The sequence below is a fragment of the Crinia signifera genome, chromosome 11 (assembly GCF_055691185.1).
Source record: "Crinia signifera chromosome 11, ASM5569118v1, whole genome shotgun sequence".
Lineage (NCBI taxonomy): Eukaryota > Metazoa > Chordata > Amphibia > Anura > Myobatrachidae > Crinia > Crinia signifera.
In genome coordinates, this window is record NC_139227.1 from 26,306,715 (window position 1) to 26,326,725 (window position 20,011).

General features: G+C 46.2%; 1 protein-coding gene across 9 annotated transcripts in view; it reads left to right on the forward strand.

The window, feature by feature from the left end:
- Positions 1-20,011, forward strand: part of NFAT5 (nuclear factor of activated T cells 5) — a 131,048-nt gene that overhangs the window by 19,597 nt on the left and 91,440 nt on the right. The window contains exon 2 of one of the 9 annotated variants that reach the window (XM_083164924.1): positions 5,259-5,337. The exons of the other annotated variants lie outside the window; for them this stretch is intronic. The gene's annotated coding sequence lies outside the window, so the exon portion shown is untranslated. The remainder of the gene's footprint in view (positions 1-5,258; positions 5,338-20,011) is intronic. 9 annotated transcript variants of the gene reach the window in all.

Genomic DNA, 20,011 nt, shown 5'->3' on the forward strand with positions numbered 1-20,011 from the left:
CACTCTCCAGCTACCTCAGTTCACTTTAAACGACTTATTGTGTCTGTGATTCTGTTTTAGGCACGTCACATTTTATTTGATATAAATTCCTCTACAGATATCTCTCCCTATGAAACCACAATTGTTTATCTGTAGCAAGAAAAAAATTATCTGACCAGTTTTAAACTTGATAAGAAAAAGGAAACCCAAATTCCCCCAGCAGCGGGCCGGCAAAGGAGACTCGTATCCGTACATAATAATAATAATAACTAAGGGCCTAATTCAGACCTGCATATATTTGCAGACTAGCGAGCAGGTGAACACCGCGCGCTAAACACCTGACCCACCCAACACCTGAATCTGCTCTCTAGCAAGCAAGCGGATGTGTTCCCATATACATCCACTCTGCATGCGGCCGTACGGCAGAGAAGTCATTTGATGGCCTCTCCCCATCGATGCTTCGGCCCCATGCCAGCCCCTCAATGACTGAACGCCTTGGCGAGTGTCCTCAGGGGCTTTTCACATGGGCAATATACCTGCTTTTCTAATGCAGTCATAATGTCGACATTCCTGACGTTGACTGTTAGGAACATGTTGGCACCTGCTCGATTTATAAACGTGGTCACAATACCGACATTCTGCCGGAGCAGGGATGAGGCTGCGAGAGGGGAGGTTAGGGGCTTAGAGGGAAACTCACTGCTGAAAGGGTACACGGTCATTAGGTCGACACATATTAGGTTGACATGCCTTGGATCGGCCGCTGAAGGTCAACATGGCTTAGATCCAAATGTGAAATAGGTCAACATGGCTAAGGTCGACAGGGTTGGAAGGTTGACATACACATTAGGTCGACAGTAAAAAAAAGGTCAACATGAGTTTTTCAAATTTTTTGAGCCGATAGGCGGTATTTCATGCCCTACAGTCCAATACGGCGTGGTGGGGGAATAAAGTAGTAGTGTGCCTATGGCATGACGAGCGCAGGCGGTATACTATGACGGTGTCGATCTTTTGCCTGTTGACCTTGCCATTGTCAACCTAATGCTTGTGTTCCAACCCTGTCAAACTTAGCCATGTCGACCTTGATTGGTCGACTTAATGACCCGTACCCACTGAAAGCTCATCACAATCACCCGGAAATTGGCAGTCTGCCAATATTGGAACCGGGAGAGACCGCCGGAGCCACCAGACCAAGTAAGTCACTAGACCACCAGGAATGTTTTGTCAACATTAGAGCCGTGTAGTCAATTAATCAGTGTCGACATGATTGTCACATGGCCAATGTCAACACACCAAGCTTATCAACATTACGACTATGACCACCTTCTCTTATCAATTGTATGAATGTCCGCAAAGTATATAACCCCCTATATGATACGTGTGGGTTTAAGCTATAAGGCTAGTAGCAAATGTAAATGCATCTGGTGTTTTCTGAATTTCGTTCGCACTAACCAAGCATGTGGCTATGTTACCTTGCTGCTCCGAGCCTGCGGTGCTGAGGTTTAAGGAGTTTGTATACTGTAGTTTCCATAACCAGACTATACACATTCATAGCCAAAGAGACTTGTGCCTAATTTGTCCCTGGTGTGTGTCTGGTAGTGACGTTAGATTTTAGGCCCCAGTGGGTCAAGTGCTGATGTGTCTGAGTTGGATTCGCTGATCCTTAAGTGCTGCCTAATGCTGACAGGTATTTAAATAATGGATCATAATAATGTTCCATCTCCAGTTCTTTTTCTGCATAGCAAATCAAAGGTCCACTCACAACATACATTATATATAGATCTATATATCTCTTTAAAAGTACAGTAAATCTATTAAATAAAAAGAAAAAAAAAACAAGGCAAAAGTTGCCTTTCAAGGCCTAAGCCAGTCACTGTAAGGGTTAATGATACTTCGCTTGCCCGCTGCGTGGCACTGCCAAAAGCTGTGTGAACTGATCCATTGGTTTGAAACATGAGAGTTGGCAGTTGTTTAGGCCCGGCGCTTGGTTCCACATAACGTCTGTCAGGCCATTGTAGTAGATGGAATTATGTAACGGAGCCTAGAACGCTAGAACAGAGTACGTCTGTTCCCGCCCCCCCAACTATTAACTGTGCGACTTCATGTCCCAATGTGCGCAGCTGTAAATAGACAAGTTAGCCGGAGAATTTCAATACCGGAACGGACATTTTCTTTTGCAGTGAAATATGTGAGTTCTCCAACATTGAGATGTTCTAGAGAAGATGAAAGAGTCTATTCACGCTTTGGGCATGTCACACAAGCACACGTTTACATAAGTCTCAGCTCTTAAAATAGCGTTCTCCCGTACTCTCTGTAAGCAAGATTTTTATGGCTGGGATCTGCCCTCTTTTTACTTTATAATTTCTATTAGGCATACCTCCCAACTGTCCTGATTTTTGTGGGACAGTCCCACTTTTTTGGGATGGTCGCGCGTCCTGCCTGGGGCCGGCAGTGTCCTGCGGTGGGAAGGAAGGGGCATTTGGGAGTCCCCCCTGCTCTGCTGAACATTCCTGGAGATAGAGGGGATGGTGGCACGGCCAGCTGCTCTCAAAATGCTGACTATGCCCCCTCAGAAGGGAAAACAGGGGCGTGGCCTGGTGGAAGGGTCTCCATTTGTAGACCATGCTTCCTCGTCACTAGGCCACGCCCTACACATGTTGGGAGGTATGTATTAAGGAATGTCTGCTATGGAACATAGTGTTAAGCTGTAAATTCTTCTTGTACTAGTTATCAGCCCATCACAATGACGGGACAACATAACAGTAATGACAGCACCAGTGGCAGTGCACAGATAAATGAAGCAACACTTGAATTGCGCCATCTAGTGGTTTGCCGATGCGCAAAACACTTGAATCCCACCTGTAAAGTTGAGGAGCAGCATTAGCATTTACTATACTGGATAAGAGAATGAAAATGTTATGGTTAATTTATGGAAATTGGTCAAAGCTGCTGTGAAACTATATTAAGCAATTGTCATTTATATTTTTGTCTCTTGGACAAATTAATAAAGGGGTTTCCTAAAGAGCAACATATACACCTGTCATAGTGCTTAAGGCAGGGGAGGAGAGGTGCCCCTTTGGGAGCAGGAGCCCGGTGAAGATGACTCCATTGCCTCCCAGAGTTCTGCCCCTGGCTTAAGGCATCTGCACTTCTTCTGTATCTACAAGAATGCACCTATTTTGTGTTGGTCTCTGTGGGGTGCAAAGTGCCTCTCCAGATAAGATTAGTGGGGGGAATAAAGGGCGTTCCTCGGTGAGAGAGAACTAGGTGCATTAAGGCAGCTTGTTCTGCACCCACAAAATTTTGATTTTTTGTTGTTGTTGCGGAAGGACATTATACTAATGAGTTGGTGGGTGGAGAAGTTGCATTTTGGGAACCATTCCCTATTTGACTTTTTGGGGAGTGTCGAAACATTTGTGTATCTGCATTGATTGGTTTATACTTGTAATGTACTACCTTTCTAGGCAGGTTTTTTTATGACAAAACACCTTTCTCTGTAATAGAAAGCATACAGCAGTGAGACACAAGAACCTGTTGAGATGGCTCCTCACTTTCCAGTTAATTTTGCGCACAAGCGAGGAGAATGTGGCTGTGTTGTGAGTGAAACATGTAGTTTTAAAGGGTTAGTAGAATGGTCCTTGAGTGACATTTTGCTCTGTGTATGTGTCATAGATCAAAATGTGTATGTGTCATAGTTGCCTATAGTTGTCACATTTCGCTGGAGGCTCCTATTTCAGTCATAAATCTCCTGCTGCCCTGCATTGTAATTCTAAACTCCCCGATTCTACAAGTTCCACCAGGGGTGCTACTAATGAGTTTTTTTTGCAAGGACAGTAATTTGCTGTAGCTGCTCAAGAGTCCCTGCTGATGACACTCATTACCCCCCCTCCCCCTTGTGGGAACCCCTAACAGGAGCACGAGACAGAAGCTCTTGATCACATACAGATCACATATCTGTGCTGATTTGCATTGACCCAGAGTGTTCTACTGCTGCTGCTGATGAGCGACCTTAAGCTGCATCAGTAAAAAACATCAACAGAATCTGGTTGGTTGCTAGGGGCAACACCACCTCTGCTGAACAGTCCATGACGCTCTGGCCAAGGAAGATACCCAGTTTGGGCAGGCGGTGTTGCAGCAGCAGACTCCGCACTTGCCCGCCCGTTCTGGAAGCATCATTATAAAACGTTCCCCAGTATCCCATATGGATGATAGTGAAAATAGGATTTTGGTAACTTAACGTTAAATCCATTTCACGTAGTCCATGGGGATACTGGGCGCCCACCTCTGTGCTGTTTCTTGCTGCAGTTGTTGGTTTTGTAGTTTTTCATACAGTATTCACCTGTTCTTCATGGTTCTTGGTTATGCTGTTATTATTTTGTTTGTGTGTACTGGTTGAATATCACCACATTTCACATATGCTTATTACGCATATTTAACATATCCTTACCTCATATACATTCTCTTTTGGGCAGTTTTCACATAACTGGCTTGTGTGCGGGTGAAGTAGAGGGGAGGAGCCAGTACACCCTGGGTAAAAAGCTCTATGTGCCTGTCTCCTGCCGGATACCTCTATCCCCCCATCGTTATAAGACGTTCCCCAGTATCCCATATGGACTACGTGAAATGGATTTAATGGTAATTATTATTGCAGACAACCATGTAAAGCCCCAGAAACACACGAGGATATAGTAAAAGATATCGCTCAGAAAGGGCTTTACTATATCTTCCAGTGGTTACACTCCATATCGTTAATGATGCACACTCCCGCGCATCGTTAATGGCCACTGCTGTCTTCTGAGCATGTCTGTATAGCCAATGACCTGCATGTTCAGTGGGTCCTGTTGACGTCCGTGAACAATATTTTTAACCTATATCGTTCAATGTGTATGCACAATATCGGCCACCCGCGGCCACTCCAACATCGCCTAGTGAGTAATGGGCTTTAAGCACAGACAGACCCTTTAAGCATAGCGTGACGCCTCCTCAACGGTGCACGATGCATCCTACTGTCATCGATATGTGTAGCAAAAGGTCAACATGAAAACGGTTGACACCGGAAAAGGTTGACAAGTTTTTGTGTGTGTCAATCTCGACACCTTAGCATGTGGTCCCCCAATTAGTGTCCCGCGTCTTCTTTCTTCAGGCCACTATACCATTCCCAGTCAGAGTCCATGTGGTTGAAAAAGCCCTATCTGGTCACAATTCAGTTGTCGGCCTGAAAACGGGACAAGGTGGTATTTATAGACATCATTGCAATGTTTTTTTTCTTCTTGCATCTCCAGAGCAATTCAGATTTTTTGGGAGGACTTGGTCTGAATCCCCGGAAGTGCCCCACGCCCCCCGAGGACTAGTTAAGCAATTGTAAGTTTCTAATTAGCTCAATTCAGTGTGTGATTACTCAGGTTCTGAACTGGTTTCTGCATGAGCCAGGTCTTCTGCAGCAGTGATGAGTGTGCAGTGAGGTTGCGTGGGTGTCTGTGAGTGTGTGTAATGTGTTGGTGAGTTCATGGGTATACGGTCACTAGGTCGACCGGGTCATTAGGTCGACATGGGGTTTTTCACTTTTTTTCCCTGAAGCACGGCGAGCGGACGCGGTTCTACGTTTCAGTGTCCAGGTCGACTGTGTTGAAATTCGGGAAGAACAAAGTGTAAAAATATAATTTTCAGCACATCTGTCAATCTTGAAAGGCTTGTGAGTTACTAGAAATGGTCTGCAAATCTGCTGATTGGTACCAACAAGTCCAGCACTCCCCTTACAATAGTATATGCCAGTCAGGAGGTGGTGTAGATAAATGCACCAGAAAGAATCCGCCAAATCTCTGGGTCATGCTTTTGGTTTATTTCCACCTAGATGGCTGCATTTTTGGTGATTCGGAACCTGTCCCGGTTTGACCTTTGACTTGACCTGTCCTGCCCTGCCCGAATACTCCTACTTTACTGGACAATTTGCTTATGTTTTGTAGACCGGTTTGTCTAAAATTTCCCAATAGACTGTCCAAATAGCTCCAGGCATCTGAAGACAAAGTACATTTTTCTCTTTATTACCCTTTACATACTGTACATAGCACTGAATGTTGTTGTAGTATAAGTATTTGTCAGGTGGGAGAGGCACCAGAGTTAATCATACATGGAAGTTGATCAATAGATCAGCTCTTGCAGTAAGTGCTACTTCTTTTAAGATTTTCTTGACTGGCAACATAGAAGGGGCCTGAGCAGACGTACATTTATTCCACTTCTGCTGCAAATTTGCACCACCATCGCGGCACGTGCGAAGCATCACTCAAATGCACGCGCAATTCTAAAAGTAAAAGCTGCATTGCATTTAAAATCAACTTTGATTCCATATCTGAATCCGATCGGAATTATTGATCAAGGCAATTCAGATATTTGCCCAGCCGTAGGGGTATGTGGAGATTGGCTTTATATCTCCTACAACACATAGGACATGATTCAGACCTGTTTGCTAGGCTGCGTACCTTCGACCGAATGCCAGCCTCCGCCCCACGAATCCCCGCATTTGCATGCGTGGGAATATTTACGATTACCCATCCCCTGGCATGAGCAGGGCCATCTGAACAGCATTTTGGGCCCCCGGGTAAAGCAGTGCAGCGGGGCCCTCCCTACCTTAACACTCACAAAGATGTAAATGATAAAAACCAATTAAGACAGAGATAGCGCAATATCAAATGATTATGAATTATTTATTTACACAACACCTAGAGTTCACATTAAATTGATTAAAAAACACATATACAGTAACACGGCCTTTCAGTAAGTAATAAAGTAAGCCTTTCAGTAGTCCAAGCACATTCAGTACCCCCCCCCCCCCCCCCAGCACTTTCAGAACCCCCCCCCAGCACATACCCTTCCGGCTGTCGAGGGAGCTTAGGATGGAGGCGGAGTTGGCAGCTTGTAAATAGCAGGACAGGTGAGAGCCGACAGTCTGCTGGGGTTGTTGCTAAAGGACCTTTCATGCCCAGGGGGGGGGGGGAGCTTGCTCCTTCACTATCCACACCACTTCCGCAGCCGCCCAAAATATAATGTGGTTGCTGGCGGCCATGAATCACAAATGTTTTGCCTCCCGGGTCAGCTCACTAAAGCCGGTCGCTGCGCTGTTGCAAACCATTGAGGGGGGCACCAGCAGCCGCACAGCACTCTCTACAATTGGGGCCCAATTATGATGTCAGCTGCCCGCCCGGAGCAGGCATCGGCTTACTTGCAACCCCAGAGGAACACCCTGCGTTTTCAAAGGGGCACCCATAAAAAGCTGGGCGTTCCCCCAGTCCGCCCATCCTTCCCCAAACATGGTGGTCTGCACATGCACATATTCACACATGCACAATTGGAAACGGGGCTGAATTCAGCCTCGACCGATTGAAACTGAATCGGGCCCATGCAGCGCTGTGTTGTTTTGTAACCAAGCCTGTGCATGTTTTGGAAATAGCTCCGTGCACAGTGACAGACACACGCGCGGCCTGCGCTTTCCTACTTAATGGCGCTGGTGTCTGTTGCTGTGTCCAACTCCTCACGCGCGCCTCACGTCTCTATCAGCTTTCATTGCGAGTGTGCGCAGGAAACCTGATCGTGTGTTTATCGCTATGCGACTGGACATGCTTATAAATAGTGCAATGGAAAGTGTTGCTGGTGACACATTGGGGCAGATGTACTAAGCCTTAACAAGAGATAAATGCAAAGGTGATAAAGAGAGATAAAACGTCCAGCCAATCACCTGCCATGTTACAGCCTGTGTTTGAATAAAGTCAGTAAGGAGCTGATTGGCTGGACGTTTATCTCTCCTTATCACCCTTGCAGTTATCTCTTGTTAAGGTTTAATACATCTGCCCCATTGTATCACTTTTGCGTTGTTGCTCCCTGGCCTTAGTTACTGTGTAACATACATGCAGTTACTGCTGTGTTCAGACTCCCGGTTTGTGTATGGTCGGGAACTATAAGGGGAGGGAACGGTACATTGTTAATCTTTAGCGTTCTGTTGGCTTACAGTCATCCCCGGCATTCCTCAGATACTTTTGTTGCTCTTCGTGGGGTTCTTTAACTCCTCCACAGCTGAACCACCCCTGCCTACGAAGGGTTACATCAGAGTGTGAGAGCGCAGGCAACATTTCCATGGGTATGAGTCAGTGGGTTGACATGACTTAGGTCGACACAGGAAATATGTCAACATGCTTAAGGTCAACATGGATGGAAGGTCGACAGCCAAAAGGTCAACATGTGTTTTTCACTGGTTTTTTTTGCCCCGAATGTGAACATGGTACGCTGGCCATGTTTTGGGCACCGCTATGCTTGACACACTATTCTATGCTCCCTCTACACCCTAGCGGACGGTAGGGCATGAGTTACTGCCTGTTGGAACATGTCTGAAAACAAAAAAAGGGGAAAAACCCCATGTCGACCTTTTGTCTGACGACCTAGCCACTGTAGACCTAATGATTGTGTCGACCATCCATCCATATCGTCCTTAAGCATGTCGACATATTTCATGTGTCGACTTAAGTCATGTTGAAATATTATGTGCGTATACCCATTTTCATAGATAAAACCAATTTTCAGGGTAGGCTGCTTGACGTACAGCCAGCTTACTGCGGTATAGCAGAGACCTTTCTTGATGTTTAAAGAACACTACTAATCATGTATTATGTTTTATATCAGAACAATATAAATATTAAGTGTTACGTTCTTATTGATGTTACCCATAAGGCTTATACGATTTACCGTCTAGAACTGTCTTGTCCCATAATCCCTCTCATCTCCTCCCATAGCTCCTGCACTTATTCATGTTGCAAATCCCCACACAATATAGGGGCTTGCCTATATCGACCAATGAGAGTGCAGAGAGAGAGAAATGGTTGTGTGTGATATTATGTCATAGGGGAGTGGTTAGTAAGATATGTATGATCTCACGCCTCATTAAATAGTCAAGCTGTCCGCTGAACCCTGCACGCTCAATGTAGCCGATGACCCGCGGGTCCCGGTAGCGCCACTGAGTAATATCGTTCATTGTGTATGCTAAATATCGTCGATCCGCAGCCGATCTTGTTGACTGTATCAGCCTGAATCGCATACTGTATGTGGGGCTTACAGATCCCCAATTTGGTTTATAGCCAGTACAGCGCAACAGAATAAAATCGTTTTGTGGTTCTATGATCCAGATACAATGAAGCTGAAGACCTCTGTGAAGTTGGTGCGCCATTAATGATCCTATAGCAGCTAGGCCTATTGTGCTAAGTGTATGCAGTTACTACAGTGGCAGAGTCGTACGGGTTTCGGACAACTCTGCGCTTGCAACTGAATAGGCGAGATAGCCTTGTTCAGTGAGGGTGTGTCTGCGGGCTCTGCAGAGGTGGGTGGAGTTTATATATGCATGTGCATCTTTTGTACCAGATAGAGTCCACCCTGACAGTGATGACTGCTATGACATACTGGGGGAAATATACTAAGATGTGTATTCTACTTCATATGTGATCAGAATCTAATTCTTATTTATTTAGCACCCTCTAGATCAGGCATGCCCAACCTGCGGCCCTCCAGCTGTTGTGAAACTACACATCCCAGAAGGCCTTGCCACAGTTTTGATATTATGGAATGCTAAAACTATGGCAAGGCATGCTGGGATTTGTAGTTTCACAACAGCTGGAGGGTCGCAGGTTGGACATGCCTGCTCTAGATGATAGTAGACAGGACCTGGTTGGTTGCCCAGAGCAACATGACATGTGAAGTAGAATACACATCTCAGTAAATTTCCCCCACTGAGTTTGGACAGGGGGCTCTGCGGCACAGTGATGTGTGCAACTCTACCCACGGGCTTATGTGGGCATTTGCTTCCCATGCATGCAAAGTTCCAGCATCCGAGTTTCTTTCAGCCTTAAAGTTTTGTATCGGAATAAATGAGGCCGGTGTTATTATCTATATTATTAGTAACAAGTATGTGTTTGGACTGTGGGAACCTGGAGCACCTGGAGGACACCCACACATGTACAGACACTCCCCCCTGGCCTGTAGCAGAAACAGCAATGATAGAATAGAAACTTATACAGAAACATAGAAGTGACTGGAGAGAACAACCGCTTGGCCCATCTGCTCTGCCCTAAACACACGCACATATGCACACACTATCATTCAATCTTCCTGGGAGACTGGTAACCTACCAGCATATTTTGGAGTGTAGGTGTTAACTAGAGTACCCGTAGGAAACCCACGCAAGCACAGAGAGAATATACAAACTTCACACATGATTTCTTGATGATGATGTACTTGGTGCCCCTGATCGCACCCCCCCCCCCCCCCACACACACACACACACACACACACACACACACCCTGCTGGAGTATGACCGCTTTCACAGACCACCATACTGTTACCATGTTTAGTATGTACTATGGAAGCTGTAACGATCTATTAAACAGGCTATCCTTCCAATAACATCCTGTTGTTGTTACCCAAGGTGTTTGCCAATGCAATCATTGACAGGAGATTGAACATGGTCAGGTGTCTGTCTAGGTTGGTAAATAATACCATTAGGAACGGTGGAATGGTTGAACTGAAGCATATTTACTCTAGACATGCAATAAAAGTAGAACGTTATAACAGGGAAAGTGATTTTTATAACGGTTATAATTCAGAACATATCTAAAGGCCCATACACACTGGGCGATTTCGAGCTGAAAGCCGCTCAGTTTTGTCGTTTGAGCTGCTTTGTGTACGGGGCGGCAGTGATGACCGGTGCGCTCTCCCGCATCATCACTGGCCACCACCACTCACCATGAGTGATGGGGTGGGCGGCTTTCTATAGCGTCCCGGGAAAGTCACAAAAACAGTCAAAATCGATCCGTATGTATGCCCTGAGCGTTTTTCAGCCCAGCGGTTTTCCCAATCATCGCTGTCCATACACACTGGGCAAAATCGGCCAGTGTGTATGGACCTTAGCAGTGTATCCAGCCAGTTTATCTTTAGAAATGGTTACTTTTCTTGTAATCTCCATATACGTGAGACCACTGCACACATGACACATGAGATATTTGGTGAATATTTAGATCTTCTCCTTTCCTTATTGTTCATATAACATAATAAGTCAACTTGACTTGACCCACAGTTATACAAACCAAGGCATCATCATATGATATTATTCCATTGCACCTGTTAAATATTTACTGCTATCTAGTAATAACTGGGTATCTAAATGCTACAGGATGTCTTTATCATGCTGCTACCATATCAATGAGTACAATGATACCAGGGCTACTCAGGTCAATACTACCCAGCATTCCACAGGACAAGGACATTGTATGATAAACGTATAACCAACTAGCCAATAGAAGTCAGCCAATATATTGTATGGTGATATCCTATCAGATTTTTCCAGTGACGTGCAGTGAGGTCAGGGGCTGGGGAGGCACATAGGCTAGTATCACACATATGAGCCCAAGGGTGCAGCAGCATATACTTTGTTACTATATATATATATATATATATATATATATATATATATATATATATATATATATATATATATATATATATATATATATATATATATATATATTATTAATATATGGGTGGCGAGCTGAAGTGAGCGAAAAGTGACCTGTTTGAGCACTCAAACGGGACTAAAGGGGCCTTTGCGCGGGTAGATTTCTGAGCAATGCTGGATCGTTCAGCAAGATCTGTCACGGCCAGGGTTCTCCGGTGAGAACACTGGCCCTGACCGGCGATGTAACTAGATTTATATAGCACGCTGACATTAATCGTGCGTGATAGCGACACGCTGGGCCACGCATCGCTATGACCCCTAAACTCGGCGCGATGTAAGGGCATTTCCGAAGCAATCTATTCAGATCGATTAGAGAATGCCCTGAAATCACCCCGTGTGTAGGCCCCATAACTTTGGTCTGGTTATCCGCTATGCACCGCTACACCTGACCAGAATTATTGCAAAAAAGGGTAACAATTGAATGCCGATCTGTCATCTCCCATCACTTTTGACAGATGATCAGGGGGTGATAAACAATTGAATCCCCCCCCCCCCCCCCCCCCCCCCCGAAAATAAATAATCACAGTTTTTTTCTTCTTACCAACTAACCAGTAAGCCCGCCCAGTAAGCCCGCTCGACGCAAAAGCTTTGAGGGCTAGTCTGCTACCTTCTGAGTTTGTGCATGTGTGAGAGAGAGATGTAGTTCCACTCTCTGCCAGCAGATGGCAGTGTTTCAGAGACTCACGGACACTAGACACACACATATATATATATATATATATATATATATATATATATATATTATATATATATATATATATATATATATATATATATATATATATATGTATTATAAAAGCAGTGTGTTGTAGAAAGTTGTTGACAGCGAGCACGGGAGTCTATAAAACCCACTATACTGCACTAATCCTTTTGTCCTCTAGGTTCTTACTCACGGATCAAACATTGGAATCTCACACTTGCCCTAGAGAGCAAATCTCTATTTTAAGCATATTAGCCCCTGTGTCATCTTAAAGCCTCTGCTAACAAACAGAAACAAGTCAATACAGCGGCAGATCTTCTGCTACAAGGCACAAGCCCACACCAATTATTACTTTTTCTTTTAGAACCCACTATATAGTGTATAGCTATGCAGTTAAAACTTGAGTATATTAAAACTCCTGACAAATATATATATAACCCCTTTGTGTGCTGAAGGTCACTTATACCAGTCTATAAGCTCTGTACTGGATAGAGGCTCGATTACACCTGGAATCTGGTTACACTGCTAGAGTTTATAACCATGCAGTTATACAATGGAGTCCAGTGTAAATTTCTGTGCGTACATAAAGCCATCAGCCTTCCATGATTTAAAATCAACACTGGTCTATGGTAACTACTTTTACCATTAATGGTCGAGAACAAGATGGTTCCCACAATCGATGATACAGATCTATCTTAGAATTTTTTTAATCTTAGTTGTTGGGACATGGCGCACAGCTCGGATACCCGCAAAGCCATGCCCAGGACCCCGATTGGAGCACAAATTACTGAACATTATATTAGTGGTGACCATCAGGGGGTGAAACCATCGATAGATCCCTTACGAATGGTTTTAACCCATTGAGGTTACCGACCGATGGCCATGCTTAATATTGGCTGCTCCTGGTTGTGTGTTGGGGAGTGAAGCTGGTCATACAACTTCCCTCCTTGTGCTTTTTTTCCTCCCTTCAGTATTATACCGCTTTCAGACCGCACTCTGGACCCGGGTTATTGCCGTGTCCATGTGTCTCCTACCCGGGTCAAGGTGCGGTGTGAAAGCACCACTGTGAAAATTCCCGGGTTGAGTAACACTGCATTTCAACACCAGGGTTGAACAAGGTGTGCAGTCTGAAAGCTCCCTACCCAGGTTATTCAACACTGAATTCATCAAACACAGCTATTGGGTGATTTCTCTGTCTCCTTTTGATGAGGTCAGCAGCCAGAGCCTGTAAAAACAAGCAGCACACTGCAGAGCACACGTCTGAGGCAACATTCCGGCAGTAGCACAGCTATGTCCTCAGTGTGGTCAGATGAGGAGGTGAGGGAATTGCTGAATATAAGGGGAGAGGAAGAAATCCGAACACAAATGACAGGAACAGTAAAATATGCTGTGGTTTACAAAAACATCGCTAAAAGAGAGGCTCTCCCCCTGCGCAAATATAGGGGTCACTAATTATTCCCCTCACTTTTGTTTCCTTTGTGACGTCATGTTTGTAAGCCTGAAAAAAAGTCGACTTTTAATGACACCCATAGGTTTTGCTCTACTGACCCGGGTCCAATGTGAAAGCGGCCAACCTGGGAATAACCCTGATTGAAGTTCAGTGTGAAAGGTGTCAAAAAGGTGTCTGACCCAGGTCATAGCAGGGATGGACCCATGTTCAAAATACAGGGTTGGACCCGGGTTTGCGGTCTGAAAGCAGTATTATTGGCTACAGCGCAGTCCCGCTCCCAGCTCCAGACACTTTCTGGCTATGACATATGGAGAGCTCATGGCTGCCCCAACTCTGGTCTCTGTCTGATGGTCCATGTATTTATATCTGCCCTTGATAATTATATTATTTAAATTCTTTTTCTCTACCGTCCAATGGGATACTGGGCTTCACTACTATGGGGGATTGAGACCTCCGCAGGAGAGACAGGCACATAAAAGAACTTTCAGTGTGGGTGCACTGGCTCCTCCCCTCAATCTCCCTCCACTAGTCAGTTTTGAAAAATGTGCCTCAGGAGAGGCAGTGCTTCTGGATGCTCCAGAGTTTTTCTACATTTATTTTCAAAGTTTGTTATTTTGGGGCGCTGTGGTGACCACACAGCTGTCCTGCTTCGTGGGTGTCAGGGGAAGGGTCAGTCCCCGACCTCTTCAGGTGCAGAGCTGACCCTGCTACAGGACAATTCGGTCCTGCGTGGGGCTTGTCACCGCACAGCATTGCGCTGTAGCGAGCAAGTCCCCTAGCCGCCGCACACCCCTGACAGGTCTGAAGACTTCAGTGGTGAGTACAGGCTGGGGGTCCCACAAGGGGTCCCCGCAGCCATTTCTGGTGCGGCAAGACGACGGCTAGTAATGGCGGCTCTCCAGCAGGGACTGCGTGAACACCGCGTCTGGTAACTGGCATAGGGGTGCTGCCGCTGGACCACCAGGGACACCCCTCAGGTTATAATGTATTATATATATATTTTACACCTTTATTAATGTCAGTATAAATATATAGAAGCGCCAGCTCCGTGTACAGGGGGCGGGGCTTCACTCAGAGCGGGACCAAGCTCTGCTGGGCGCGCGCTGTCACTTCCTGCTTCTTCACACGCTGCCAGACTCCATTACAGAGGGCTCCTCACTGGCGTGGTGGATCCGGGTACTTGCAGCACGGCAGAGACAGCAGGTTTTTATAGCGATTTAGCGCTGCTGCGCTATCTGGCTTAGTAAGACACTGTGTTGTTCAGATCACTGTGTTTAGCGTTACCAGCTCACCCAGATCTGTGAGTTCAGGTTAAGGGTGCACTTGGCTCCCCAATTGCTCTGTTTTTTCTCCACTGCTTAGTTACAAAATACAGCATAAAACTAGCACATAGTCTGTTTTTCACATACAGCGGTGCGGTGTGTGCACGTGTGTGACTGCGTGGGGGTTGTGTTGTACTGTTGTACACTGCAGTACTGTCTCAGCATGGTGAAAAAGTTCACTTGTATGGTGTGTAGCACCAAGTTTGTGCCCAAGTCACAGTCCCAGGTTACTTGTGAGGCTTGTATGTCACCACAGCCCAGTAGTGCTGACACCCAGATCAGTGGGGTACCCCCACAGCTTGTGGGGCCGTCGCAGGCAGATGAGCAGGAGCCTGCTTGGGCTTCCAACATAAAGACCTTGTTGGATTCTGTGGCTTCACAGCTTTCCACTAACACTCAGCAAACGCAGAGGGTTCAGAGGGAATTGTCCATGTTAGCTGCCAGGGTGGATATTCTTCATACCCTTAATGTACCTCCTCCTCCCGCACAGCCTCAAAAAAGGCAGGCTACTGCGATGGATCCTGACACAGATGATGACGATGAGGACATATTGGAGGAGGGTGAGGAGCAGGTTCTGCAGGAACCAGCTCCTGAGGCGGCAGTGCATGGTCCCGAGCCGCTGATCAGGGCCATTAGGGATGTTTTAGATCTCCCAGTGGAGGCATCCGCAGAAGGAGATCCTTTCTTCATGACTCAGAGGAAACAACCAGTATACTTCCCTGAGCAGGCGGAGTTAGAAACTGTTTTCAGGGCTGCATGGCAGAACCCTGATAAGAGGTTTACTCTTTCAAAACGGTTCACAAATGCTTATCCTTTTGAACCTTTGGGCAGAAAGAAGTGGGAGGAGCCACCGGTAGTGGACTCCTCTGTCTCCCGCCTTTCTAAAAAGGTGTTGCTACCAGTCCCAGGGGTATCCACCCTTAAGGACGGGGCGGACAGGAGGCTGGAAGCTACCCTCAAGTCCATATATACGGCTAGTGGGGCATCCCAGCGCCCAGTTTTAGCCAGCTGCTGGATGGCTAAGGCAATTCATACATGGTCAACCCAGATTCAGGAAGGGTTGTTGGGTGACATGACTGTGGCCCAGATAGGTAACAGCCTGCGTCACATTCAGGATACCGCTAAGATCCTGTGCGAGGCGCAAAAGGAATTGGGCGCAATAAATGCGCGCAATTCAGCCATGGCGGTTTCAGCCAGACGGGCTTTGTGGCTGCGTCAGTGGTCTGCAGATGTAGATTCAAAGAAGAGTGTGGAGGGTATTCCCTTCACAGGAGAATGGCTGTTTGGGAGTGAATTAGACGGTTGGATTTCCAAAGCCACGGCAGGAAAGTCTACCTTCCTTCCATCAGCTCCCACGGCTGCAAAGCGTACCTTCACAGGTGCTTCCCAGCAGTCCTTTCGTGGGAACAGGTTTCGCCCCAAGGCTAGGGGTGCCTCCAATGCCAGCAGGGGCACGAGAGGCAAGTTTAGGAAGCCTAACACCTCCAACACCCAGGACCGTCCAAATGCCGCGGCTTCCTCTAAGCCTGCAGCATGACGGGGTTTTCCCGCCACAAGACTCTCTCGCGGTGGGAGCGCGATTGTTGCATTTCAGCCATGTGTGGGACGCCTCGGGTCTGGATTCCTGGGCCAGGGGTCTAATTTCTCTAGGTTACAGGCTGGAATTCGACAAACCCCCTCCCAGACGATACTTCAGGTCGGCACTTCCAGCATCCCAGGAAGATCAGGTGCTCCTTCAGGGGGCCATTACCAGGCTGCTTCAGTCTCAGGTAATTGTACCGGTGCCAGACACGGAGCAGGGCCAGGGATATTATTCCAACTTATTCCTGGTACCGAAGCCAGACGGCTCAGTAAGACCCATCCTGAATCTAAAGTCACTGAACCCCTTCCTGCGTGTGTTCAAGTTCAGGATGGAGTCCTTGCGCTCTGTGATCGCCAGTTTAGAAAGAGGGGAGTTCTTGGCCTCTATAGACGTCAAAGACGCCTATCTACACATTCCTATCTGGCCCCCACACCAAATCTATCTCAGGTTTGCCTTGGGGAACGACCATTACCAATTCCGGGCGTTGCCTTTCGGCCTGTCGACGGCCCCGCGGGTTTTCACAAAGGTAATGGTGGAAATGATGTCACTACTCAGGCTCCGAAGGGTGAATGTAGTGCCATACCTGGACGACCTGCTAATAAAGGCAGGGTCGGCGGAGGCTTTAAGCAGTGCTCTCAATCTGTCCATACAGGTTCTAAGAGACCACGGGTGGATCCTGAACATGCCCAAATCATCGCTGGTTCCGACCCAGAGGATGGTTTTCTTAGGCATGATCCTGGATACATCGGAACAAAAAGTTTTTCTACCAATGGAAAAGGTCACTGCAATACAACAGCTGGTCAGGGAGGTCCTACTTTCACCTCTGGTACAGATCCATCTTTGCCTCCGGCTTCTAGAATTCAAGAAAAAGAAGAAGAATTTGCACTGTGGATGCACACCTAGAAAGATAGATTTTAAAATTTTTTATACTTTATTGAATTCATTGTTTAAAAATAAGGGAGAGTTGATCCGTTTTCGTTGAATTTATAAGTCTACGGATGGTCTCACCTTATTGGTTGTGAAATTAGTTTAAGAATTAAAATTGGGACACACAATGACGAACAAACATATACTGTGATTGGCCGATTGGCACTTTGTAAGGTTAGAAAGTGTGTATATAGATTTAAAAAATAGGCCTTGATTTATATGTGTGTTATTTAGTTCATACGCTACCAAATAAACTTGATGATTTAAACTGATCTGAGTAATAAAATATTTCAAATAAACACCTGTTTTCCTGCAGTCGTGTCTGTTGTGTTATTTATGTTTGTTCCCTCACATTTATCAGTTGGTGTTTGTTGGTTCACCTTTTATACAGAGTGATATACTGATTATTATTAATCCTCTGCTGCCCTCTTGTGATTGTTAAACACAATTGGTAGTTATGCTTCACACAGTTGCAGTGAGCTATACTGTTTATTAATATGACCGTTAATCCCTTCCAATAGGGTTTATGGTTATATTTTATTATTTATTCTGCTATATAGCAGAATCCGGTCATATAGTTCAATCCCAATGGTTTTATAAACTTTTTGGGGGATTCCTGCTGAAAGAATTCCAGTACTGCTTAGAGATCTTCGTATATACTGGTTTACTAAGCAGCTACTGTCATTATTTTACAGAAGACAACACAGTGGTAGGTACGTTCTCTCACAACCCGCCTAACCGCAGTGCTGTAGTCAGTATGTAAATTAAACAGTATATTTCCTGCACAGGTTGTAATTATTTACTACAGCCTGCTAGCTAGCCTTCCAATAGGATAGCTATCATGAATTTATTACAGGGGTGATTTATGAAAAACATTGACCTTCCAATAGGGATTTCAGCTCAATGGGGTCTTTATACTCAGAATATTGTTTTTTGTCGGGGTACCATTATTTGCCAAGCACTTAGCCGAGTTATGTTATCAATTGCATACTCTCTCACTGTATGCAACCAAAATTCAAGATTGCTGGTTAATACCTGCCTTTCAGGGTTCAGTATTAAATTCCTAATTCCTCTCTTTATATTATTTTCAAGTGGAGGTTAATCACTATCTGATATTAGTAGTGATTTACTGACCTCTAGCGGTGGATAAATGGTACTACGCCTATTGGTGCTTAAACCAGCAGTTATATTGTAACTTACTGTATATCCCAATTAATCGTTTTCTCAGGTTTGCCTTGGGGAACGACCATTACCAATTCCGGGCGTTGCCTTTCGGCCTGTCGACGGCCCCGCGGGTTTTCACAAAGGTAATGGTGGAAATGATGTCACTACTCAGGCTCCGAAGGGTGAATGTAGTGCCATACCTGGACGACCTGCTAATAAAGGCAGGGTCGGCGGAGGCTTTAAGCAGTGCTCTCAATCTGTCCATACAGGTTCTAAGAGACCACGGGTGGATCCTGAACATGCCCAAATCATCGCTGGTTCCGACCCAGAGGATGGTTTTCTTAGGCATGATCCTGGATACATCGGAACAAAAAGTTTTTCTACCAATGGAAAAGGTCACTGCAATACAACAGCTGGTCAGGGAGGTCCTACTTTCACCTCTGGTACAGATCCATCTTTGCCTCCGGCTTCTAGGCAAGATGGTGGCTTCATTCGAAGCAATACAATTTGGCCGCTTCCATTCCAGGACTTTTCAACTGGATATTCTGACAAAATGGTCCGGCTCCCCCCTGCAGATGCGCAGAAGGATTGGCCTTGCAACAAGAACCAGAATCTCGCTACAGTGGTGGCTAGATTCATCCAATCTGTTGGCAGGCAGACGGTTCCAGATCCAGGACTGGATTCTGGTAACCACGGACGCCAGCCTGAGGGGCTGGGGAGCTGTGACACAGGGAGTCCGCCTACAGGGTCGATGGTCTCCACTGGAGTCGGGACTTCATATCAACAAGCTGGAGTTGAGGGCGGTCTACTATGCCCTGTTACAGGCAGCTCCATTGTTACAGGGCAAGGCGATCCAGGTCCAGTCGGACAATGCCACCACTGTGGCCTACATAAATCGGCAGGGTGGTACCAAGAGCATGCCTTGCATGAGAGAAGCGTCAAAGATTCTGTCCTGGGCGGAACAGAATGTCCAGGCCCTTTCTGCCATTTTTATCCCGGGAGTCGACAACTGGGAGGCGGACTTCCTGAGTCGTCACGATCTTCACCCGGGAGAGTGGGGCCTTCACACTCAAGTGTTCGATGCCATAGTGGATCTGTGGGGGCTCCCTCAGATCGACCTGATGGCTTCACGACTGAACCACAAGGTAGCAATGTACTGTGCACGGACCAGAGACCCAGGGGCGATAGCAGTGGACGCTCTCACCTGGACCTGGGAATTCCAATTGGTGTACCTGTTCCCACCTCTCCCATTGTTGGCTCGGGTGCTAAAGCGGCTCCGGCATCAGGGGACGGAGGCCATACTGGTGGCGCCAGATTGGCCAAGAAGGGCCTGGTACGGGGACA